General features: G+C 40.0%; 1 protein-coding gene across 20 annotated transcripts in view; it reads left to right on the top strand.

The window, feature by feature from the left end:
* Nucleotides 1-22585, top strand: part of Elavl2 (ELAV like RNA binding protein 2) — a 149543-nt gene that overhangs the window by 28032 nt on the left and 98926 nt on the right. The window lies entirely within an intron of this gene.

Raw genomic sequence — 22585 nt, 5'->3', positions numbered from 1 at the left:
GCGCTAGGCAGCGTCCGGCTTGCTTCCCAACCCGAGCGCTGGCCGGGCAGGCGACAACGCCACTGGCGACAGTGGAGGTAGCGCCCGCGAAGTTCCTGCAGGGGTCCGGGCACCCGGCACCCGGCACCGCCCCTCCTTGTGGGCACCGGTCGGCGGGGGGCGGTGGGAGCCGAGTGGGCCTGGGAGCGGAGCGGGCCGGTGGCGCCAGCCGCGTGCACGGGCGTGGACGTACTCTGCACCGCGGCGTGTAGCGCCACCGGGAAACTGCGCCCAGACGCAGGTGAGTGCATTGGAGGGGGCGTGGGGGAGGGGGCTTCCCGCCCCAGCGCTGGCTTCCTGTGGAGCCTTCGGCCGCCTTGTGGGAGGAGGGCACGCAGCTGCTCTTCGTGCGGGAGCTCGGCGGCGGCGGCGGCGGCGGCGGCGGTGGCGGTGGTGTCTGGCGGGTGCCCACCTGGGACGGCGCCTGGAGACTTGGAGAGGCCACGCGGTGTGCCAGGGTAGCGTGAGGCCGTGGGCGCTCCGGGGCGGGAGCCGTGGTGATCCCTTTTACGTGCTAAGCGCAGCCGCACGCGAGGAGGTTGCAGCCGGTGGCGGCCGCATCCCGGGTCTGCCTGCGCGCTAGTGGCGCGAAGCGCGGATGCTCTTGCATCGCAGGCTTCGGGTTCAACTAGCTCGCCCGGTTTAGGTAGCTCACTGTGCTACTGCTGCATTCACTCATACATTTGCCTGGCCAAAATCCCTGAGGCCTTGGTGAGCACACTAGGGAAGACGGAAGGAGCCAGGCTGACCAACCTAACAGGATTTACCAGCAGGTGGAGAGGTGACAATGACCAGCAGTCATCCCATGGAAAAGCCTACCTAGTTATACAGGGCCTGAGCGCAAACAAGGCACCTCTAGATGTGAGCCGAGCCTGAAGTTTTACCTGTCCAGACCATCATTTAAAATTGTGTGCATATTTAATATGCCATCTTTATGATGAAAACTTCCATCTTCTATCTTCTCTTTACATTTTCTGAAATTGTGGGAAAAGGAGGAATTGCTACCAGTTATGTGCTTTCATTTAATTCCTTTCCCCAAAGAGCGGCACTTAGCAGTACCTAGATATAATACCTTCTGAAAGGACAAAAGAGCCTTAAAAAACAGTTTTTCTTTCCATCTTATCCTTAACCTTAATAAGTCTGTTTTCAAAAAAACGTAGCCCAGTGTCAAAACTTAACGCAAAAAGTCCATTGACTTGAGTGCCAGTCGGGTATTCCTCTAAATGAAACCCTTTTGAAACACTGTTTAGTTGCGTTAGAAGGCATCTTTTTTTTCTAGAACCTTTTGTCCAGATACTTCAAGTTTTATATATTGTGCTAGGTGATAGTCTCTTGGTGGAAGCTGACGTGGCGTCTCCATTTTGGTGTGCAGGATAGAAAGCTCTCCAGGATCTGAATCTTTCTCATCCGGCACTCTGGGTATGCAGATGGAGACAGGTTGCTGGATGGCTCCGAGAATTCTAGTCTTTATTTTCCAGCTTTTGGGGGAGGTCGGCAAATCCATAAGGAAACACATCCTCATCATCTCCCTTAACCCTCTTTTGTGTTCCTGTGATTAAAAGGGCTCCTTGTTACCTGTTAGGGTGACCGTGTTGTCACTAGACATGAAGGATTTTTGTTTGTTTTTCCCATTAGAGAGTGATTCTAGGTATTTAAGCCTCTAGATCCTAGCCAGGTCTGTACGAGTTTCCTCCTCCACCGTGTAGTGCCTGGTGTTGGGAATTAAGCCAGGCCACACTGTTCCAACAGCTCACACTACTCTTGAAGACCGAATACTCCGTACTGGTCAGTATCTGCCAGCCCACCTGTTCACCTGACCACTGCGGAACCTGTTTCACTTCCTAAGATACACTACTCATGCTACTCATTGGAAGTCTGAATTGGTTTTGAGTTTTGGTTAGCTGTTTATAGTTTTTCTTCTGGAAAAGAAACAAAGTTCAGTCTCGGTTTTTGTGATGTTAATTAAGACTCCCTGCATAGTGGGTTAAGGGAGAATTGTGACTTCCAGCCGGAAGCCATAATTCCTCCGCCCTATTCCTTGCTATAGTCTCCATTCTTTGTATGGGCAGGTGGTTTTGACCGAACCCTACAAACTATCCTCAGCTATTGGTGCTTTTCTTTTCAACATAATAAAATTTTTTTTTCTTTCCCATCTTCTCTTCTAGAAGCAAGTCCCAAGTTTTCTTAAAGGACACAGCAGAGCCGTCCAGAATACTCTGACTGCTAAGTTATAATCAAGTGTTTCTCTTGACTCGAAAGAAATTTTTTTTTTTTTAAATCAGTGATTTTTTTTTCTGGCATTATTAATATGGTATAAGAACACCAGCAGCCCAGTGGGGAACTGTCCTTCGGCTTTTTGTTTTCCTTGCCTCTGTAAAGGACGTATACTCTGAAGTACACTGGTCATCTTGAGTTGTTTGTCTTGATTGGTAGGGTCAGTTCCTTTGCTCTCATTTGAAGTCTTAAGTCTACCACTTTGTCACATTCTCGCTAGTGCCTTTATCTCCCATGATCTTTATATGGAAGGGGCGGGGGAGGAAGGAAGGGAGGGAGGGAGGGATGGACGCTGGAGAAGTGGTGTTAGCCTTTAAGTGAGATGGGATGCCTCTGTATAGGCAGGATTAACTTGGGCCTGACTGTTTTACTATGCTGCTCCACCTCAGTTCTTCCTGTTGCCTTGGATCTTTGCTGGGCAGACCACTTTGCACATTTCTGATGGTTTGTTTGAGCATGGTGCTTTCTTAGAGTCAGAACTGCTTCCTGCATTCTGGGATCTGAACAGTTTTATCACTCTCCCTATTTGCCTCATAAATTTTGAAATTAAAAAAAATTTTGAACAAAAGCGCTCTTTTTTATTTTGTGTCAGAACCTACAGATTAGTTTATCTTGGTTATGTACTTTCTTATTTGGTCATTTTGTTGATAACTAATTGCAGGCTTCATGTACTTATTGGGGGCCACACCCTGCTCTGGAAGATACAAAGTACGTAGAATTTTTACTTGTTTGGGCTAGTTTCACGTACTGATGATACTCACAGAGTCCACATGTTGTAGTTTGACAAATCTGCTATTGCATATTATTCTGATTTTGGAAGAGCAGCATTTACTTTCTTAAAGACGCTAACTGGCGTATGGCTAGTTGTTTTATTATTTTTAGACTTTAAGCACTATACATTGACGCAGAAAAGAGAAGATATATAAACTTGAAAAACAATGCTTTAAGAATTTTGCACACGAAAAAGTATGTTTTAATGTAAACTTAAATAGCTTTCATAATCATTAGTACAAATTATATATTATAAAATCCCAGGTCTTAACTTGGGAAAAATTTTAGTAAGAAATTAATTTGATTATTTAGCTTAGTCATGTACTTCATAACCGTCACTGTGGTAAGGTCACTCAGGAAATTTCTCATTTCAAGGGAAAATTCTGTGTCTTTGAGCCTATAAGGCAACAGCAAAGGCAATTCTTGTGAGGCAACACTGTCCTAGGTGTATTCTCAACCCACCTCAGATACTGACCCTACATTTCTGGACATTGGTGTTTATACAAATAATTTGCTTTGACAGAGTGCTAATTTCCGAAGCTGTGCAGGAGGCTTGGAATGCGTCATTTTAATGGCGCTCTTAACTCGTGCTTCCTTTTTGACTGTTGCTGAATAGTTTGTGCAATGACAGGTTTCCTGGTAAGATATCTTCATATGTAAAGGATAAGGGTTGTGGGAAGGAATGTGACATGGGAAATAGCCAAGAAGGTCATATGCATACATGCCATGGTATTAAAACAAAATTAGTCTATAATTTCATTAACAGGAAATTAACTGTGGTGTTTAGTCTTTTTTTTAAATGTGAAATTTCCTATTATACATCTATATTGTTCATTTTTATGGTGTCACTTCCTGACTGACTGTTAATAGCCAGTTTGACAACAGGCAGTTCCTATTTCTCACTTTAAAAAATCTCTTCGTTCAAAAAAAAAGGACTTTTTCTCAGTAAATGTATTTGTGTTTAAAGGGTAAATGATTGTTTGTTTGTTTATAAAACACTGAGGGTTTTGTTTTAGTGCCATTGCAATTTGAATTTATAAGTGGAGGTATCTATTTTTTCCTACTCCAGTATGATAGTGGTGGATTAATATATGACTTTTTTCTCTAACTTAATTAATAAATGACTTTTTTCTCTAACTTAAAGAGTTTGTCTCAAAAAAGTTAATTTATAAAATTGGAGAAAGGAAGTTAAAAAAGATTAAAAAGGGTTTGTTTTTTTTTTTTGTTTTTTTTTTTTTTTTTTTTTTTTTTTTTTTTTTTTTTTTTTTTGGCTTTTTGAGACAGGGTTGGTTTCCCTGGCTGTCTTGGAGCTTGCTCTGTAGATCATGATGGCCTCAAACTTGTAGAGATCCACCTGACTCTTGCTTCTGCTGGGATTAAAGGTGTGCGCCACCACCATCCAGCCTTTTTACATTTTTAAAAATACCAATTTTTAATAGTGGAGAAGAAAGTCTGTTATTAAAAAGAGGAAATTAATATTCGTATTAACTGTTTTTTTTTCCCTCCACAGTTCTGTTGCTGTGAGAATTTCATTATTTTAACAACTTGAAAGACTATTAATGGAATATCACCAGTCTCTATTTTGTAAACACCAGGAGGGTAATAAACTGTTTATTCGGAGTGCTATTTTATTCCATCTTATTTAAGGCTCTTTGGGCCATGGTCAGAGTTCCTTTAAAGTTTTCTTAGATACTTTCTTGTCTGATTTTACTAGAGCAGAGGGTGCCGGCTGCTTTGGAATGCTTTGCTTTTCTGTATCTCCTTAGTGGAGAGTATATAAAACAGCGGTGTGTAATATTTAAGATCTGAGCATCTGGGAGCATTTGATCAGAGCTTGTAGGCCTGTCTTACTAGAGAAATGCACACACACAGAGAAAATTCCATAGCGTTTTTACCTTCCTGACCTCTGGAGCAAAGATTGTTTGAAATCTGATTATTAAAATTTGGAAGAGGGATTATCTAACATTTAGAAATTGGAATGGCAGTCCTCTGCCTAGAGCTGAGAGCCGGTCTCTAGTTGAGGTATGCCCGTGGGCCTGTAGCTGTAGAATGGCTCGGAGCTTGCCTGTTTTCCTCCTGGTTTGTTTTATGGCCCATCCTGTTGGTGTCACACATGCAAGGCCTCCTTGGCATCGGCAGGCATCGCTGCCAGCTTTCTGCTGAGTTGCTTTGCCTCGCTAGGCTATCGTCACGTAGGTTCAAATTCTTTATTTAGCAGAGCCAGGTGGAAAATACTAGGCTTGAATGTAGACTCTAATTTAAGTGTAGTTGCTTGTCCTAGATCTTTTAAACAACTCCTCCCCCTGTCCAGCCTCACTCTCTTCATCTCAAGGACCCAGGTGAGCATATCAATAGTGAATTGCTCTGTGAGCTGTAAAAGTGGCAATAGGCAATCACTCTTAAGTTAGTTTTCCATACTTTTGGGATTCATTGTGGTGTTTATAAATCTTCTTTAAGTCTCTTGGGATTGAACGTGGTTTCACATATGTTCATATTACTTGTAATACTCGCTACATCTATAGCCATAGAATACACCACTATGTTCTTTTTCCATCCCCATGGAAGAAAAGAAAAATCAAAAGCTCCAGTTTATTTATGCCTTGAATATTTTCAGTATGGAATATAATATAAATATATTGCTGATGAGCATGGAAGAAGAGCTTAAAATGTATTCTTGAAAATATAATCCAGGAATATAAATTTTTAAAATGTGAATTTCCCATCTTTCTCAGTGAGAAATCAAATTGTTAAGCTTGAGCATGTGTGTTAAAATGACCAGTGGATGTTTTCTTGGTTTGAATTTGGGTCTCTTTCTTAGTGGAGAGGGTCCGGGATCTAGTTCCTACACCACAGAGTGGAGTTTATGAGGTACATGAGCCATGATTCGCACTCCCCACCCAAATGACAAGCCCTGGATGGATGCTCTGCCTCGTAAGTTACTGAAACTGCCCTCTAGCCCACTTGTTAAAGGATGGTTGAGGATTTTTTTTCAGGCATCATTTGGGTCTACCTGAAGTACAAGCAGTATTGCTCAAAACAAATAAGTCATCGTGTATTTGGAAATAAATTCAGTGAATTGGGTAAGGTAGGGAAACTATTCCTGAAACTGATCATGCTTTGTCTTGTTTCCTTCTGACTCTTTTTCAAAATAGAAAGTGTGATATTTCTATTTTACTGGCTGCTTTACCATGGTAGCCTCTGGTGACATGGTGTAGGAGGGTCCAAGACAGCCAGGACCAAGTGGTCTGAGATGTGTAACATACAGAGCCTATAACTGGGGTCAGCACATTTGATAATCCTCACAACATATGTCTGTGTAAGTTTATTCAGCCCTGTTCTCTCTCCCAGGTGCTATTTAGTATGTGTTACCTTTTTTTTTTTTTGCTTAGAACCTGGTTGGTCTTTTAGGTCCATGTCTGTGAATGACTCATTGTCTGTCTGTACATCTGGAATCATCAAGACTTTTGGACTTCCTACCATCCTTTCCATCGTAGTAAATAAACATGAAGCAGCCACACCCTTCTGTGCTCTTTGATCCTGGTGCACTTGTCCCTTATTTATAATTCTGAGCCTTGTTCTAGTTTTCTTCTGAGTTTCTTAATCTCAGCCAGAGTTAGGTGACACTAATTATTTGGTCCTTTATTGTCCTCTCTTCAGTACCTTTTCATCCTCTTATGGATGTTCTTACATTTTACTCACTGAAGAATATATTCTGTGACTAAGTGAATTGTTGCTGTGAGAAAGAGAAATGCGTGTATATGGATGCTTGTTCCACACATGGCTCACAGGCAGTTAGGACCTACAGCTATTTAACATTGCCTGAACTCTTATTTTTTGTATTTTTGTCTTTTGAGATGGGGTTTCTATGTGTAGATCTGACTGTCTGGAACTCTTGCTCTGTAGCCCTACTGGCCTTGATCTCAGAGATTAGCCTGCCTCTGCTTCCTGAGTGTTGGGATTAAAGGCATGTGACACCTCCCCCCCCCTTTTTTTAAATAAGGTCTCATGTATCCCAGGCTGCCTTCAGATATTTTGGGTAGCCAAGGATGACCTTAAACATCTGGTCCTCATATCTCCACTTCCAGAATGCTGGAATAGTAGTTTATATGGTGCTGAGGAACCAGTTTCAGGGGATGTGTGTGCTGGACAGACACTCTGCCTGCTGAATTGCACCCATATATATTTTTAAAAGTTCTGAGTCATTGTCTTTGTTACTGTTTGAGTTTGGAAATTTCATATAAAGACCCATAACCATATTTATTGCCTCAGGAAAATTGAAGGGACCCAGCAATAGAGTGCACGGCTGTCCACTACACCCTGAAGATTAAGCATGATTTTGCTGAGTTTGGGGACACTACCTGCCCCTTGCAGATGTTTGTGATTGTGACAGACACTATAGCTCCCAGAGCCATTGAAATTAGAAAGTTGACTCATACGAAGATTTCGTATTTTGAATTATTTTTTTTGTGATGTTTGAAAATAATCGTTGAATTATGTTAGAATCATTAAACATTTAGACCTTGCCTCTTTTACTTCATTTAGAGAAATCCAGTTTTATTCTTTTTCAGTAACTTTTGGTTGAAAAGCAGTTTCTCTTTTAGAAGATGTATGCCTCTTTCTCACTGTTTCCTTCATTCCTCAAGGGCTTTTAGAACTTAGAATCCTCTTGCATGATGCTTGCCTCTCTCTATTTTTAAAGATTTTTTTTTTGGGTTCAGCAGAAGATTCCTGGTGTTGGGAAAACTAATAGGATGTTACAAGCCATTTAAAAGAGGCTCCTGGCCTCCTGCTAGTCTCATTGCTGATGGTGTCAGCTTAGAAAAGACATTCTCCTCTCAGATGGCTTCAAAAAGAGCTGATTGGACAGGCTACCAGGTGTGCAGTTTATATGTGTTCCTCTTCCTTCCTCCCCTTATTCTTTTCAACCTTCGGCCCTGTCTCCCCCTCTTTAGAAACAGCAGGGCACCTTTAGTGAGCTCTCTCCCATGTGTGCAGTAGAGCAAGCTGATGCGCCAGCAGAAATAGGAAGAGGCACCACATGTCATGTTTGGACCAATGCTGTAATTTTATTTTACAATAAGGAAGGTAGATATTATTAATCCACTCCTGAGCATAATAGCACGATTTGAATAGCAGAGAGTAACTTTGGTGTGTGTTAATGTCTAGTGAGATGAATGCAGATGAATGCTAAGTAGGTAGAAAATGTCAGTGTAGAACCTTCCTTTCCGTGACTTTAAGCACTTAGATTTCTAGTTAACTTTTTGTTCAGCCTGGCAAACAGATATGAAGACCTATTCTATCAAGCCAGCATTAATGCAGCTCCTGAGGATGAACAATGCCCACAAAGCCCTGCTCTCCTGGCAGCCACTTGAGCTAGGCCAGTTATAACGATGAATCAGAATGTGTCCCTGTGTTGAACATCTTAGAAAAACTCTTCGGAATAATAGGAGCTTAATGCTGGCAGTTTTAAAAATTGGCACAGCCTACATGGCCAATTTTTTTGATGTTATTTTGAGTATGAACAAAAGTATATCTTTATTTTTAAATGAGTTTTGCATTAACTCTACCTATTTTTTCGATTAGTACATATACACTCTAAGCTTACTTTTGAGCAGCATTTAAGTCTTAATTAGCTATATTCCTTGGTGACCTGATTCTGGAGATGAAAATGTTGTTTGTGTTTGATCTTTTCTGTAGTGTATAGTTGAGATGCCTGCAGGGTGTCTTGGCCATTAGGTGCTGGCCATTCGGTTTAACACCCTCCCCCAAACAGAAACAAAAAGCACAGAGGATGAATTATCTCTTTAAAGAAGGTTGGGAGTGAGTCTCACGGTAGTAAGTGATATGGATCCATGTGAGTGGTGGTACTCAGTACTTTTATGCAGTCTATCTGAAGCTTTGTCTTTGTTTTTATATTGGCAGAAGCCAGGAAGGTTGTGTAATACTTTGCACCATCACATTACCAAGTCCTTAGATACGAGAGTTTTGTAGAAAGTTATACAGCATCACTTAATTGTCTGTTTAGTAGATTAGACAGAAATGATAGGTAATATTAATCCCATAAGCATCACGTAAGGCCCCAAGAGTTTAAAAACTGAGAAATTGGGAAAAGGGATCTGTCTTCGTGTTCTGGGCATTTGTAAGCAGGTCAGATTCTTGCACACTTCACTGGGGACAGAAGTGTGGCGTTTTCCAGTCAGTCGTTGATGTGTTTGTTTACTGTTTTCGTGCCCCTTCTTCCTCCTTTTCTATGGTTTTTGTTCTTTTGATTCTCTTTTGTGGTATGTGTGACTGTTCCCAGATTTGCCAAGTACCCAGTCATAGGTGAAAAATATTTATGCAAAACCTGCCAAGTTTTAAGTTGTGGTTGCAGAGAGATGCTGAGAATGTCTGATTCTGCTGTTGGCTCAGAAAGGTTCTCCAGTTTTAGTCTCAGTAGCATTATGTAGGTGCCAGCAACTTTCTTTGGTAAGTAAGTTTCCTTGTCCTTTTCTTTTCTTGTAAAATAAAACTAGCTCTCTTCTCTCTTCAAAAAAAATTATTTTGTGTGTGTGTATCTGTATCTCTGTATACATTCATAACACAGCCTCTATGGAAATTAGAGGACGACTTCGTCTGTCTTCACGTTTGCATGGATTTCTAGCTGGAATTCTAGTCACCAGGCTTACATCATTAGGTGGCTGGTTCCTTCCGCTGCTTGTTGAGTCACCTCACTGACCCATGGTTGTTTTCCCAAAACTTTCATAAAGGTTATGTTTCTTTGGTTCTTTTTTAGGGCATTTATGTTTCAAGGTCAAGAGACAACAATAGGTCAACTGCTCATTTGTTTTATGGAGGAGGGATTTGCATATCCTTGTGTCTTCCTCATGCCCCATCTTCAAGTTGTCTGGGCAGGTGCTTTCAAACCTTCTGTCATTTCTCGTCCTCCAGTCTATAAATGCCCTTTTTGTTGTAACAGCATTTATATATGCAGATTTCATTCTGAAAGGTGATTGAAGAGCCTGTATGTGATCACCTTGATGTGTTGGGAGGGTTTATTTCCTCAGTTGGAGCTGGGTGCTTTCACAGTCTCTGAGTCTGGTGGACTTCTAAGACTTTTCTGTGGATAGTAGGGGGACTTTAAACTTCACAAACAACATAGCGTTTAGGGACTGAAAACAGCGAAGATACCCGTTTTGGTTTCTGTCTTTGCTGCCCACCTCTTTAGAGCTCAGAGAAGACTCCATCAAGTTGTCAGTGTGCTGAGCAATTGGTAGCAGATGACTGTGTATGCTTGACCTGGTGTGTATCCCAGGAAGGTAGGTACCTGGCAGCCGAACACATGGTTAGTATGTCAATCACTGGCACAGCAGCAAAGTAAACAAAACAACAAAAAAGGATGATAACATTTTGCAAGCAACAATTGAAAGTGGGTTTTTTTTTTTTTTTTTTTTTTTTTTTTTTTTTTTTTTTTTTTTTTGAGTGAGATGATAGATGGAGTGTTTGCTTTCAAGCAGTGATGACATGGTGTGGAGCCTTGTCATTTGCTCCCTTGGCAATCACCTGTGAGAAGTGTGAGGCTCCAAGAAAGCACTGCAGGAGCAGGAAGGATTTGACTGACTCAAATCCTGTGCCTTTTTTTCCTGCTTGCCCCCGTGAAGTTCTCTCTCCCTCTGGCAGTCCTGCTGGCTCTGAAGCCTGAGGCCAGGGCCATCCACCCGAAGCTTTAAAGTCTGGAGAATATTCACTTCTGCTGTGAGCATTTGTGATAAAATGGGTCACGAACCGCAGCAGTTGTGCCTTATCTTCATCCTAATTGCTGGGTCCTTCAGCAGTGGGGCCAGCTGTACCAGCTTATGTTTTCTGGAATCTGCAGCACTTCAAAGGGCAGTGACCACAACTTGTTCCTTAGGGCTGGGATTCTACCCAGGATTATGTTAGGTCTGAGACTAGGTGACTACTGGAAAGGATGCCTTTGCAGGCTGCTCTCCTGGTGCCAGCTGGCAATCTTGACTTGCAGAATTACTTTTTGGAACTGTATGAAGTAAGGATATGGGTTGTTTTCTATAAGTGAGGGGATGAAGACATCATCTGCAGACTTATTTTTAGATGCTGTTAAGATTAAGAAAGAAAATTGAAATACTGTATGTTGTATTGTCAATGAGAGTGACATTTGATAACCCCTGTTTCTTGTAGTGCAGATTCTGTGAGACCTGATCTTTTTAAGCTTGCTACTTTTGTGAAACAAATGTGCTCTAAATCTGGTAGGCTTTTAGAAATATCACTTGCTTTATTTCAAGAAAGAAAAAATCAGTTTGTATGTTTAGGAAGATACGTGATGTCCAAACATGAACCCAGATGAACAGTCCCAGGCTAAGAGACCACTTGATTCTCTCCCCTCTAGAAAAGATCAAAGTCAGCTCTGCATTTCTTCAGCCTCATGGTCAGAAAGTTGGTGCCAGTGAATGGGAAAGAATGCAGATTCAACATAATATGTTTTCACACCTTGGTCTGTTTACAGTGTAAATTCAGGCTCCCTTTGCCAACTCCTGGTTAAGAATGCAGATAAGTCAGAGACAGATGATATAGTTTTTGAGAATTATATCAAGAATGTTTCAGTTGCATTTTTATCAGAATTTGATTCACTATAGGAGAATTTTAGGAAAATATTACTTTAACTGTAATTAAGCTGTAGTTTTACATCGTATTCAAATCTTAAAGATGTCCATCATTGTGATTGTTACCCTCTCCACCCCACAGAGCTGCAAAGCATTAAGCTCATGTTTAGAACCGAGAAGCAGTAGCCGCATGCTTGGTTCCCTCCTCAGTGTGGATTGTTTTACATATACAGTATGCATGTTATCCGTGTGTGCAGTGTGAAACTAGTATAAGCCGAAGTAAATAAGGTCATCAGATTCAACAGGGTGCCTCTGGCATAAAATTGCACCCATAGTCTGTGTAGGAAGGCAGAGTAGAGCAGAGCCAGCAGGTGGGGTCCTGCTCAGGATATTCCACACTGCTCAGCTGTAACTTAGAGCAGTAGTACCTGATGAGGTACAAGTTAAAACAATTGTTGAGAATTTAAAGCTGGGAGGGTTTTACATCTTTCTATTTTATAGGACACAGCAGCTTTAGTTTTTAGTTCTCTGAATGTATTTTTTTTTTTAAATTAGCATCGACTACCACAGATTTTTGAGAACAATATTTTTTTTCATTTTTTTTTTTTTTTTTTTTTTTTTTTTTTTTTTTTTTTTTTTTGTTTTTGTTTTTTGTTTTGTTTTTGAGATAGGTCTCAGTGTGACCCTTGGCTGTCCTGGATTTCACTTATATATTTCAGGCTGGCCTTGAACTCGAGAGAGCCTCCTGCCTTTGCGTCTTGCCTTTGGGTGTTAAAGGTGTGTGCCACTACATCTGGCCTTCCTCTTCCTTAAGGAATTTTATTTATTTAGTTAGTTTTACTTTGGTTGATATATTTTTCAGCTTTCTGTCACTTTGAAAGATTACTGTGGAGCAAACAGGAAGAAGAGAAGCAAGTTACCTATGACTCTCATGGTCTCTCACACTCTCCCATCTCAGGGTCCACTCTTAGCTCTTGTGGAAAAAACAAGCCTTTAATTCAGGTACCTTTGGGCCTCTCATTCAAGCTGCAGCCGTAAGCCATGCTTTGTGTTCCCCATGCTTGTTTGCTATTGGTTTAAAGAAACAAGGCAGATTGATTGACACTTTATTATATAGCTTGTGAACATTTGAAAACAGCCACTAGGCTTTTTTGGGCAAGTAAAAATTTTACTGGTAGCTTTTAAAATTTTGTGTTCTAGACAGAACTTAAAACAAAAACCACTTTTCTCTTGGACAGGCAAGATGGCTCAGCTGGTAAAGGCATTTGCCACCAAGTCTATTGGCCTGAATTTGATTGATTACAAGGGCCCACATGACAGGAGAGATGGTCACACGTTGTCTTTTCACCTCTACGTACGTGAATTGCCTTATGCACCTTGTCTCCATACAAAATAAATGTAAACATCTCCTTTAGGGCTCCATTTTTGTAGGCTTTAAACTTTATGGTTTTCTTGTAGCTTTATGACTTCTAAGATTGTTTTTTTTCTTTCTGACTGATGATCCATCAATTCTTTTGGTTGTTGATCCAGTTTTCTTTTGCTTTGTATTAGTTTAGAAATGATTACATTGTTACTTTATACATGACAGGTCTTTTGTTTGTTCCCTGTGCAAAGTTAATCTTTGTAGTAAACACCTGTGTTTGTACTGCTCTCTTACGATCCTAAGTACTGAGGAGGTTGGATCTATGACCTAGAACTTAGGATTTATTGCAAAGGATATGTATGTAAGAGGTCTGTAATTTATTATTTATAATTGTGATTTATGCTGTGAATGAAAAGAGCCCGTGGAACTCCTAACCTGGTAAGTGGTGCTCAGCAAAGGTCATTCATTTGTTGAATTTTTTTCTTCCCTGATAACTCCTGTTTTCTGGCTGTGCACAAAGGCAGGCTTTTAGTTGTAAATTTTTAGGTATTAGGTTATCAGATGTGATGGGGATCCTGTAATTTTTATTTTTCTTCGTAAACTGGTAAACTTGGAAGCTCAGACCTAGTCTGCAACACCTGGTTTGTATCTACTGTAGACCTTGAAATCTCTAACAGCCGGGATACAATTTTAATCTTTCCTTTAAAGACAACACAATCAGACAGCTGTTGCTCTCCTAACTAACTCTGCAGTGAGTGCCAAGCCTAGCAGTCAGGTTTGTGTTCCTGTATCTTTTCTTCCCTTCACTTATGGCTTTGAAAAAATGCTGTCTGTATTTCATTTTGAAGTAAAATAAATGTTTGTTTTTTCTTTCTTTTGAGACAGAGTCTCACATATATCTCTGGTTGGCCTAGAACTCCCTATGTAGACCAGGCTTGCCCCTCACATTACAAGAAATTGGTGTGTTTCTGCTTCTAAAGTGCTGGGATCAAAAGCATCTGTCATCAAAAGTGCCTCAAACAGTGCTTCTTAATAATTGCTTGTTCAGGGTATTGATTCAGGCAGTAACAATGTAAGTATGTCTGTTGATATTTTTGCTTTGCTTAAAAGACTTCATCAAATAAGCCAGAGTTTGATTTTGTCATTGATGGAATTGTTAGTTTATGAAAAAAATTTTCACAATCCCTCTCTTTGCCAGATCTTGGCTTGGCAAGCCACTTTATTTCTTTAAAAATTTGTATCCCTGTGCATGCTGTCATAGTCTGAGTGTCTAGAAGGCCTCAGACTTTTCTTTGATGTCTTTCATCCCCAGGCAGGCCATCTTTCTGCCTCCTCTTTCTAAGAGTCCCCAGGGGAAATTGCTGTCAAGCCCCCAGCCCTAATACAGAAGCTATGTCTAGTTGATGGCTTCTCACAAAGGAAAAATTAGTTTTCTCCAAATGGAGTATCACCTACTATAGAAAAGGGCAGGCCTATATCCAGCAGTAAATGGCCAGCACATAAGGAACTCAGTAGTATTTTTGGAGGTTTTTGTCTCACAATGTTTTGTCTGGGCTTTTCTTCCCTGCTTGTATATCATGATTTTTGATTTTGTTTTTATAGGCTTTCTGTGTTTGTGAAAGTGTGTGTTTCAGCATCTGTATGTGTTTCACATTTTGGCTTACCCCTGTCCCCCACATTTTATTTTGTTCTATTCTAGGCTTTTTAAGTTTTATTTTATTTTATTTTATTATTATATGCCTGTTTGTACGCTAATGTGGGGAAAAGAAAAGGTGTGACTTTGGATGGGTGGTAAACAGGGGAAGATCTGGGGAGAGAAAACCTTAATCAGAATATATTGTATGGTAAAAATCTATTTTCAATAACAAAGTAAAACACTGTGTCCCACCCAACATTCATTTAATGTTAAAAGGAGTTATTATATTTGTAATTGTCTTTAAATCCATTCTTGTAACAGAGAGAGAGAGACTCAGGCAGTATTCCTTGCAGGAATCTTGTAGGACACACTTTTTTCTTTCTCCGGAGCATGCATGTGTGCATTGGATATTGAAGCCAGGGCTCATACATATTAAGGACATCCTTCACCCCCGCTCACCTACAGCCTGTTCATATGTTACCCTTCAAGTGACTAGAGTGATGTTTGTTCACTCTGTGAATCTTAAAGGATTCTTATGTATGTCTCTTTGTAAGAGCATTTTTGAGCAGTCAGAAATGACAAGGAAGAAAGGAAAACCAGAAAACAAATCCCCACCTGACTTCCTTTATCCACAGAGAGTAGAAGTAAACAGTACAGCGAGTGTATAACATGGTATCATAAAAGTTCTGATCTGCTTATTGTAGCATTATGGTTACCTGAAATGCCTCCTCAGAGAAGTTAAAATCTGTTTTGCTTTTTCTTGTCTTGTTTTAAATATTACCTGGTTGTTTTTGGAAGGAAATACAAACTTTGGATTCCTTTAGCTTATGCTATCTGTAATTGATGTAACATGGATATGACATTTTTTTCTAGTTGGACTTTATTCCATCAGTTCCAGGCTTGTTTTCCTTAGGAGTGCAGAAAGAAGCAACTGAAACTGTACACAGAGCTCTACTCTTCCTGGAATTTTTAGAGAAGCAAAAGAAGTTGAAGTGCTATTTGTGGCCTGAGTAGACAAGATGGGAATTGGGGAGCAGGTGAGGAAGGAGGATCTGCAGGCAGCGGGCTTAGCTGCCTTGGATGTCTGGACTGCTTTTAATGAGGAACTAAATTGATTTGAATTTTTAGGACGTTCCTTACATGCTAGGCAGGCCCCTCACCTATATTGAAAGTTTGACCTTTAATTCTGCTTTTGGTACTGGGGATTGAACTTATGGTTTTGCTCATGCTAGACAAATAGACATGGGCTCCACCTTTGAACCACATCCTAAGCCCTTTGCTCCTAACCTTTCTCTTTTGAGATAAAGTTTCATCCAGTTGTCTAAGGTTGGTTGTGAACTTATTCTGTATTGCAGGCTGACCTTCTATTTACATTCTGAATAGAGTTGCAGTCCCTGAAATAGCTAGGATTCTGGTTCTGTACGACTTAGCCTTGCTCAGTCTTGTTTCTTGGGCCTAGTATTTCTTTAATATAGTAAGTTCTGTTTAATTTATTTTATGCACATGGGGATTTTTGCCTATATGTTTGTGAACCACATGTGTGCAGTGCCCATAGAGGTCAGGAAAGGGTAGATCTAGAACTGGAGTTACAGACTATTGTGAGCTGCCATATGGATGTTGTGAATTAAGCCTAGGTCCTCTGGAAGAACAGCCAGAGCTCTTAATAGCTGAGTCTATTCCAGCTCTAGTTTCTGTTTCTTAAAGTAATTAATTAATAAATAAATGTTATAAAGTTGCATAAATAAAGGTAAATATGTCATGTAATTTTTTAAACTGGCATATTTGACCTTGTTATTCTGTTTATTATAAAGCCAGCTTTACAATACATATATTTGATTAATTACAGTTAATGAAGCTCTTGATATTTAAACTACTGAGCATTTCTATATTTTAAAGGAACATCATTTTTTACCATGTGATAATAATTAAATGCTAGTTTCTGTGTAGGTTAATATTTTAAAGTGACTTTTGTGTTAACAGCACTGTTCATCTTATCATCCTTGGGAATAATTAAAGCCTTACTCTTTCCATTTGTAATCTCCTAGCTAGTGAGTTTTAACAATTTACCTGAGCCACACAGGAAAAGAACTTGTGTAATGGATAAGTACTTTGAAACTTTACCTTTTACATAAATTGATGACGGCTTATACACCTTCAAACCATGCTATATTAAAAAAATATTGACTGCTTCAGGGTTGGACTGAAGAGGTTGCGTTTGCCAGGAATATGGTGCGTGCTCCAGGGATGACCTCTGGCTAATCATTTAGTAGCCCTGTGACTTCTAGGCCAATTACTGAGTAGCCCTGTGAGCTTCCTCTGCTGTTGGCTGCTTTCTGAATGGCACTGAGTCTGTGGAAGTAGATAGGAGTAGAGGTCTGAGGTGGTCGTCGGGCTCTCTCATGGTGTACATCTTGGTACACAGGTGTGCACACACAGTCCACATAGCAACAGCACCACTTGGTATACTGTAGAATTACCCTGTTTTAAAGCACCTCATTTTAAAGCTGTACCATGTATGTTACATGGACAGCCCTTTCTCTGATGCCTCCGGTGTGTTGGCAGTTTATCAGCAGCAGGGTTGTGATCCTGTCACTTCTTGTTAATGAAGGCTTTTATTTAGCTTAGCAAATCATATCTCCTGTTAACATCTATGCTTGCAAACTGTAAACTTGAAAGAGATGTTTGTGACTTTCTATTAATTAGTAGCCACCAGGGTGTTTTGGCCTTGCTTATAGCAATTTAGCCATATTTCTTCTGTTCAGACATGGTGTGTCTTAAACCAGGAAGTCCCTGAAGGCCTATAAATCTTTATTTTTAATTTTTTTTTAAAAAGCTTTCCAATTAGGTGGTCATCTCCTCAGTTTTACTTCCAATTTTATACTTCTAAGTGGGAACCTTATCATTTTAACAGAGCCTTGACTCATAGTGCAGCAGCTCAGCTTTCTGAGTGATTCTTTATTCCTGGCCTGGGCATCTCAAAAGTACTTATTCTGTCATCATAGTTAAAGGACATTAATTACTTCAGCAAGTTCAAGGACATAGGAGCATATCACAGCCAGAAGGGCCCATCCCTGCAGTGTGGAAGAACCTTCACATCACAGACTATGTGGAGTATCTCATGTTGCCTCCTGTTTTCAGTCCTCCAGAGCTCCCTTCACTTGGTATGCCTACATTTACTTCTTTCAAAACAGGAGCTGCTGTTCCAGAGGGGATTGTTTATTGATACATTTTAAGCCTTTTTCGTAGCAATGACTGTAATTTAAAAGCAGGGTATGGAGGCACATGCTTCTAATCCTACCACTCCAAGGCTGAGACTCACCTGATGGGTAGTCAAGTCTGAAAAGTTAGACCCTGAATGAATGAATGAATGAATGAATGAATGAATCCATGAATCAATGGTACTGTTACTGAAACAATGATAGCCTCAATGTATATTTTTATTCTCTTATATAAGATGTTTTTATTAAGAGAATTTGTGAGATATAAAAACACAGAGTGACTATGAGCTGAGTTGTTAATTAGGGTTTATCTTTGTTGTATAGTCATCTAGAAAGAGGTGGCTCTGTGAGATAAAAAGCAGAAGATGCAGCCTTGAGAAAGATCAGTGTCTATGTGCTCAAATATTTGTTTTTTCCTCATATACATAGACTTAAAATCTCAAAATTTTTTTTTTTTAGGAATTAAGTATTTAAGCATGTCCTACATGCCTCATTTTTAATCTTTTCCTACAATGAAATAAAACTTCATTTATACATACAGCCTTCCAGAATATGTAAAGCATATCATATATGCATACACTTGCTCTGAAATGCTCAAATTATTCATAAAACTTATTATCTTAGGTATGGATTAGAAGAGTTATAAATTCATCTCTTATAATCTTGTAATTGGGGTTTTTATATTAAATATATATTCCTTAATGTGCAAAATAGAATCCTTAATTACTTCCAAAAATAACTTCTCTTGTAATTTTAAGGACATTTTAGTAGATTGCTGTTTTTTCCTTGATTAGTGTTTGCCTTTGGTGAGGCTGGTGTTGGTCCAGGTTTGGAAGTGCAGAAGCAGCAGCAGGATGTGGATGCTGCTGAGTGTTGAGTCACAGGGAGTGACTGTGGGAGGGGCTTAGAGGAGGAGCTGCTGAACTAGGAGGGAAAAAGACCCTGAGACTAGGTGGATGAGAGGGACTTCTAGAAGGCTTTATGTAAATGGAGTTTGCTTTGTTGTAGGAGCAGGCTAAGTATGATGTAATTTTGACATAATTGATGCTTTAAAATGTGTTTTCTTTAATTGGCATGTATGTATGTATGTATGTATGTATGTATGTGTGTATTTGGCTGAATGTGTGTTTATGTACCACATGGGTGTAGTATCCAAGGCAGCCAGAAGAGGATGAGGATGTTGGGTCCACTTGGACTGAAGTTACAGCCAGTTGTAAGCTTCCTTGTATGTGCTGAGAATAAAACCCAAGTCCTTCTGAAAAGCATCCAGGGCTGATAATTTTACTGAGGTATCTCCAGTCCTATCTCCTTGTTCTGTATTTTTTAGGTAGGCTCTCGCTATACAGTCCTGTCTGGCCTGGAACTCAACTATGTAGACCAGACTGACTTCAAACTCACAAGAGATCCTCCTGCCTCTCTGCCTCATACATGCTGGGATTAAAAGTGCACCACCACACACTTTTGAATCTTAAATTATATGTGTTTTTCTAGAAAGCTTTGTAATCCATATGGATTTGTGTCAGAAGCAGACTGGAAGAGTGTTCTGTGGTTTAGCTGGGGTGAAGGAAGCAGAAAAAAAGGAAATGTACTGAAAGGCTCAATAGAAAAAAGCCCTGGCGGATGATGACTAGGTGTCTGACTGGATCCACCAAATGCATATGAAGAAGTGCTTCTTGGTAGTTTGCACTTACAAGAGACCCACAAAACAACCCAGAATTTTTTGTAACTGGTGTGTGTGGCGTGAGAGCTTTTGTGATAGTTCTTTGTAATGTCTTTTTCTTTTCTTCATCAAAGAAGTTGAGACCATTTGGTTGATTTTTATTTTTTAATTAAAAATTAACTAATTAACAAATTAGTTTGTTGTTCAGGAAAGCAACAGATAGCAGTCTAAGGTATATGTGTTTTAAAGGAATTCACTATAAACAAAGAGTATTTGGCAACAACTTATGCAAAGATTCATCAGCCACAGGATCTTTTAATATACTTAATTTATGTAGGACCATCAAGGACCTTTTGTTTGTGTAGGTTATATTACTCAATATTTGCTATACTAGTAATTAAGAAGAAAAAGTTTAAAAATATTAGGAAAAAATAAACTCAGTACTTATTAACAGATTTTTTTTTAAAAAGAGGGACATATACACACACACACACACACACACATATATATGTATATTCTTTCCTAAGACAAAAGTGATAAGGATAGCACAGTTTTGCATTTTTTAAATCCCTTTCACTCTGGCCATAAGAGAACTTAACTTCCTTCTCCAATGGCAGCAGACCAAAATGCAAAAGCAAAGGTCACATATCTAGGAACTTCAGGATCCTCTGTGAAAGAAAAACAACTTTGTTTCTATTTCCTAGACCTATAGAAGATGTCTCAGGAAGGCTGATCTACACCGTTAGTCTCAGCACCCAGAAGAAGAGGTGGGTAGGGTCTCCAGTTTGAGGGCAGCCAGGTCTACATTAGTGAGATGCTATCCTTCAAAAAACATTGTTGCTACCAGTACCTTACCCCACAAAACTTTAAACCGAGGAATCACAGGGAGGGGTTCCTGGACTTGAATTCTGAGGACTGTTGGGTTAGAGTGATGGCTTCTTGTAAGAAGTAGGGCCAGGCTCACTGGAACCTTAAATGGAAACTTCGAATCAGTACTGCAGGGCACAACTCATCTCTCCAAGGAAGAAGTTGAAGGATGTGGTGTGGGGTCAGGTGGAGCTCAGTGTGGAGTGCCTGCTGGCCACACTCAAGGCTCTGTGTGGATCTCCATCCCTGCCGAGATGTGTGCATAAGCATGGAATTGGAATAGTTGCAGGTGAGAACGCTGGGACTTGGCTTTGCTGATGATGGCTTTTATATTGGTCCAAATCTTAGGTATTGCTTTCTTTACCTAAAAATTGAGGCTGTGGGCTAATCTTAAAGTGTGAATGTTCTGTGATTTATGCACATTTTTTATAGTCCTCTCAACACTTTCTTTCTATAAATACACACATGCCCACACACTGGCTTACACATACAAGGAGCACTTTGGAAGGTCACATGAGCTAAAAATGCACCTTGGAGTACTTCACCTAAGCGTTTTCTTTTTTCCTATATTGGTTTCATTGTCCTATTTTGTTTCTTAAATAGAAATTGACTAAATGGTACTGTGGGTGTATATAGACATCTCTGTAGTCAGTTGTTGAGCATGGGTGCAATTTTAAAAAAAGCGTTACTGTGGAACCTCCCCACTCATCCCCCATTAGTCATGGGATTAGATGGGCAAGGAGAAGGGAAGTGAGGAGTCAGTCATCAATACTCTGTTGTCAGACATGTGTTGATTCCTGGTTGTTGGGAGAAGAAAACATCCCCCAAAATCTTTCTCTTCAAGTAGAGAGGGGTGGTAGCCAGGGATACACATTCATTGCTTTTCTGACTGTGGTTCAGCGTTTAATATTTTGCTAGAATTAACTTCTCTCAGTTTTAAAAAATGTATTGGTTTAGACATTTCCTGCGTTTTGATCTGACTAACAATCTGAACATTATATTGTTAAGTATTAATACTCTTATGTGCCGGAACCAGATCGAGAAATGTCAATCCCAGTAGCACCCAGCTCCTAATGCTGTTGATGCTATTTAAAACTGAAGACTCTCAGTGAGGGTACCTCTGCTACCAGGAGGGTGGAGGGGAAATTATTGGCAGCCTGGGATTTCAGATTATAAGAAAGTTACTGCCTTCAGAAAAAAATATGTTTTTATATTGATAGTTCTTTAGTATATATTGAATGGATGGCAATAAAAATGGCTTCAAAATATAAAATTCAAGGTGACAGACATTCCCACATTTACTTTTCTTTTAGCTGTAAAAGTGAGACCTTTAAACTGAAACTCCTGCCTTGTTTAAAAGAAATGAGGCAGCACTGAGTTGTTAAGTTTTTAAAATATTAAATTTGATACTATTTCCAATACTGCTGTTCTCTCTCTCTGTCTCTCTGTCTGTCTGTCTGTCTGTCTGTCTGTCTGTCTGTCTGTCTCTCCTCCCTCTCTCTCTCCCCCCTGCTATGACATGCATGTGGTGGTCAGCGGACAACCTTGTGGAGTTGGTTCTCCCCTTCACCCTATTCTCTACCTTCCTGCCTCCTTTTACATGGGTCCCAGGGATTGAACTCAGTCTCCAGACTGTGTGGCAAGTGCCTTTTACTCACTAATTCACCTTCCTTGGCTCTATTTTGTATTTCCTTTGGATTATGTTTATATGTATGCTCATACATGTAGAAGACTGAGGTCAACCTTAGGTGTTGTTCCTCTTATGTGGTGCACCTTGTTTCCTGACTGGAACCTGGCTCTCTGCTTAGGCTAGGCTAGCCAGTGAGCCCCAGGGTCCTTCACTTTACCTTATCACCAGACCTGAGATTACAGATGTGTGCTGCTTCTGACAGCTTTTTTCATGGGTGCTGGGGATTGAGCCACAGATCCCTGATGTTTTAACGTTTTGAAGAAAAAGGAACTGTCTAGGTGATCAGCGTTCTTTATTATTTGGCTAAGTTTTGAAAATTGTTTTGTGTTTTTTATATTTTTAGGTAATATTAGTCATTTTTGAATTTTTGACAAGGTTGAAGACTGGTAGTCCCATAGCCAACCCAAGTTATTTAGCATTGAGAAAGATGATATAGATTTGAGAGGATGGTTCTTTTTTTTTTTTTTTTT

This window comes from Mastomys coucha, unplaced genomic scaffold, assembly GCF_008632895.1.
Source record: "Mastomys coucha isolate ucsf_1 unplaced genomic scaffold, UCSF_Mcou_1 pScaffold18, whole genome shotgun sequence".
In the NCBI taxonomy this organism is placed as follows: Eukaryota; Metazoa; Chordata; class Mammalia; order Rodentia; family Muridae; genus Mastomys; species Mastomys coucha.
The sequence above is the reverse complement of the archived record's forward strand: the minus strand, read 5'-3'. Positions and strand labels throughout refer to the sequence as shown.